The following is a 4,433-nucleotide window of genomic DNA, read 5'->3' as shown; positions in this document are numbered from 1 at the left end:
TCTCTCTCTCTTTCTTCTTTCTTTTTTTTTAGAGTCTTGCTCTGTCATCCAGGCTGGAGTGCAGTGGTGCCATCTCAGCTCACTGCAGCCTCTGACCCCGAGGTTCCAGCAATTCTCCTGCCTCAGCCTCCTGGGTACCTGGGATTAAAGATGCATGCCACCACGCCCAGCTAATTTTTGTATTTTTAGTAGAGATGGAGTTTCACCATGTTGGCCAGGCTGATCTCGAACTCCTGACCTCAGATGATCCTCCCACCTCAGACTCCCAAAGTGCTGGGATTACAGGTGTAAGCCACCACGCCCGGCCTGTGCCCTTTCTCTAAACTGCACATGATGACTGTTTACTGTGTAGTCATTACAATAAAATAAATACAAAGTTGAGCAGATCTATTCAATTCAGCATCCACTGACCTCCAACCACATGCAGGGCCTCTAGGAATGGAAAAGCCAGCCATGACCAAAATGCAGACCCCCACCTTCACGGCAATAGTGACAGATGCCAAACAGTTCAAAAATGGTGTCCTTTCATTCTTATAAATGTCCCACAGTGCCCATACTGCTTGGATCAGATGGTGGGGACATAAAAGATGGGAGGGCCTGGCCCTGCCCTTAGGAAGCTCCCAAGTGAACACTGGTGCGGCTGGACATAGGGTTACAAAAAGCTTGGAGAGGACCATATTAAGGAGGTATACCACAGCCTCTAATGCTGGGGGTTTTGCAGTGTGGTGACAGAGAGGACAGTCCACAGACAATAATAACATCATCATGCTGACAGTCACATCCACAACAGCAACCCAACCATTAGCCAGCCAGGAGCAAAATAAGAGGAGAGAAACTTTGTTTGGACTCAATGAGCTGGAAAGCAACCTTTCTTTCTTACATATTTGTTGGTAGCTCTCAAACTCCTCTTTTGTAATCATGAGAGTGAGATAAAATAGCATCAGCAATTTGAGCTGGAAATCAGCAAAGGTAGTTGACATTTAATTGCATTTGGAACAAAAAACAGAGGAACGTCTTTTAAAGTCATTATTGTATTTTTTCCAGCGTGAGAAGTGGTGCTTTTAATTAGTTGTTCTTTGACCCTTTTCTCAGTAACCCAGATGAAAGCTGGTCAAGCTGGGCTCAAGCCAACCCGAAATTCATTTGCATCCTCTGCCACATTCCTTAAGTAAGTGGAGAGGGCGACTGCTGGTGTAGACAGACACCTTCTCATTGGAGAGAGCACCGCCCCCCAAGTGAAGAAGGCAAAGGGGCTTCAGATTCTGCATCATTGAAAAGCAACAAGCAGTACTTTCTGCCTGGGTTTTGACCTGCAATCCCTTCCTGCAGCTGTGGGAAGAAAGCTTCTTTCAGCTGAGGCCTGGAAAATACGTACAGCTGAGAAGCACACCATGTGATTCTGTGGTGCCCTGAAATGCCTATCTTTCATCCGGGCCCATTAGACAGCTTTACTGTGGCTGATCGAACTCTTTGCAAATGAATTTCCTTTCCTGAAAGCAAAGGGACAGCTTCATTACACACCCCTCCTCCCACTCAAAGAGATGGAGAGAATTCATTTCACCAGATTTCCTCCTGAGAAGAGCACTGTATTTATTTGGAAGAAATGCTTTGAGAAGCCAGTTGGATGAAGGGGGATAAGCTCGGGCAGTGTTCTTAAAACAGTTTTATTCAATGTCCCCTAAAACAGCAATAATTTTAAAAACTATGTTTTCCCTTACCATGTTTTTAGGATGATATGTAAAGTTTTTAAATCACACATTTAAACAGTTGTAAACGATATAACTTACGATTTATTGCATTTAAGTATGGGCTTTAAATATAGTTTCTTTGAAACCTTGAAGCAGCACATTTAACTCTCTCAGTTTCAAAAAATGTCTGCCACGTAGCGCAAATGGCAAGGCTGTCTATTTAAACCATCAGCCAAATCAAACCGTCTGCTGGAAAACACCTGACCTCATTGCCGAGTTCAAATACATTCCACCTTGAGACAAGTATCCCATTTCCAAATTCTAAGTTAGACAAACAGACAGACAGACAGACAGAGATAGATGGTTGAATAAAGTCGGCCAGGAGCCCCACAAACAGTTTGCTTCAGTATTCCTCACTCACGGTTTTTGCTTTGTGGTGGAGCTGTCCATTCTCAAATCCTTCCCCCTTTTTGGGCCTGGAGAACTTGCCCCCTGTAGCAAAGCACTGTCGTAATAATGAGAAGCAGTTCTCACTTTTGCTAAGTGGGAGAAGGGTGACTGGGAAGCAGGGGCGGGGTGAGAAAGAAGTGTAGGCAGGCCTTGGAAATGGCCAGAGGCCCTGTGTTGGAAGCCAGGCTTTTGGAAGCTGAAGATCTGAAAACTGATTCCCTACAACAAACCTAAGTGTTTGTGTGCCATCCTGGGGTCTGCTCCACCTAGCTGATGATTCTCAGGTACACAAGCGGAAAGGGGAATGAGGAAAGCTTGCTAAAAGGTTCACAGATTCACTGAGAGGGCTGGAACCCACCCCCAGGCTCAGCTTCCTGAACCTAAATCCGTGCTGCAGAGGGGCCTGCTAAGGAGGCCAGTGTTCCCTGCAACAGCTGCTGGGTGAGAGAACAGAGAAACAGCACTGAAATATCTCATCTCCCAGCCCAGATGGTTCCTCTGGTGTAAATAGGTCAAGCCTTTTTAGAGTTAATAAAATAATACAGTGATGTGGATATTAAAATATTCTACATTTATAGGCCTTTTTTTTTTGTCCCAATAAATTATCATCTAAATTAAGAATGGTCTTTTCTCTCTAAACTCTGTCTGGTGTCTTGGTAGTAGTTTGGGATTATTTGGAGCACACAGAGAAAAAAAAATCATGCTGTGTTATCAACTTTTTAAAAAGAAGAGCGATGTCTTTGTGACTTCGGAGATACCTGTCAAGCTTCTGTCATCCTTCTCCAGAATATTGCAAAAGCTTCCCAGCCAGTCACCCACCTGGCTGAGAACCTTATTCCAAGTCTGTTTTCCTTAGAGGGCACCAGAGTGATCTTCCTTTTTAAAAATCTTAGGAAATTGTTGGTGGGAGTGTAGAATGATACAACTATTTTGGAAAACGCTTCTGGAAGTTTGTACCTATATATATGAACCAAACATATACTTACCCTATGACCAAGCATTTGCACTCCCAAGAAATAGGAAAGCACAGCCAGGCGCGGTGGCTCACGCCTATAATCCCAGCACTTTGGGAGGCCGAGACGGGTGGATCAGGAGGAGTCAGGAGATAGAGACCATCCTGGCTAACACGGTGAAACCCCGTCCCTACTAAAAATACAAAAAACTTAGCCAGGCGTGGTGGTGGGCGCCTGTAATCCCAGCTATTTGGGAGGCTGAGGCAGGAGAATGGCGTGAACCCAGGAGGTGGAGATTGCAGTAAGCAGAGATCGCATCACGGCACTCCAGCCTGGGTGACAGAGCAAGACTCTGTCTCAAAAAAAAAAAAAAAAAAAAAAAGAAAGAAAGAAATAGGGAAGCACATGTCTGCACAAAGACTTGTATAAGAATATCCATAGCAGTGTTTCCACACTAGCCAAAACAGTGGAAGCAACCCAGGCCTCCATCAGTGGGAGGTTGGGTAAAGGAAGTGTGATACATCCATATAATGGAATAGTACTCAGCAACAGAAGGAACGAGCCCTTGATTACGTAATAATCATGGATGATTCACAAACACATTCTGCTGAGTGAAAGAATCCTTACTCCAAAGAATACATACTGTCTCATTCCATTTACACGAAGTTTTGTAACAGCCAAACTAGAATGATAGGAATTAGGACAATGGCTGCCTCTGAGGGTAGATGGGTGAGAGGAATTAACTGGGCAGGTTCTAGGATGATGGAAATGTTCTGTATCTTGAGAGGTGTTTGTGTTTTACAGGGATATCATTTGTCAAAGACTTGTGCATTTCACTGTATTAAATTTCACCCCAAACTACAAAAGGAACTGTAAACAAATATTGAACACTGGTTAATGAGATGCATGCTGAAATGTTTAAGAGGAAGTATGTCAATGCCTGCAACTTAATTTGAAATGCATAAAAATGACAAGAGAGAAATGGATGGAGGGGATGAATAGATGGAAAGATATGTGATAAAGGAAATGCAGCCAAATCTTAATGATATGTTGGTGGTAGGTGCATGGCTGTTCACAGCACTACTCTTTTAAAGTAAGCCTGTCTTATTTAAAAAATTGTTTTGAAAAATTTCAATAGCTTTTAGAGTACAAGTGGTTTTTGATTACCTGAATGAGCTGTGTAGTGGTTTAAGTCTGATGTGTATATATATATATACACACACACCACACACACATACACATATATATATACACATATTATATTATACATATATATGTGTATGTGTGTGTGTGTATGTGTATGTATGTGTGTGTGTGTGTGTATATATATATATATATATAT

This window comes from Piliocolobus tephrosceles, chromosome 4 (genome assembly GCF_002776525.5).
Source record: "Piliocolobus tephrosceles isolate RC106 chromosome 4, ASM277652v3, whole genome shotgun sequence".
NCBI classification, from domain to species: Eukaryota; Metazoa; Chordata; class Mammalia; order Primates; family Cercopithecidae; genus Piliocolobus; species Piliocolobus tephrosceles.
This window is presented reverse-complemented; position numbering follows the sequence as displayed.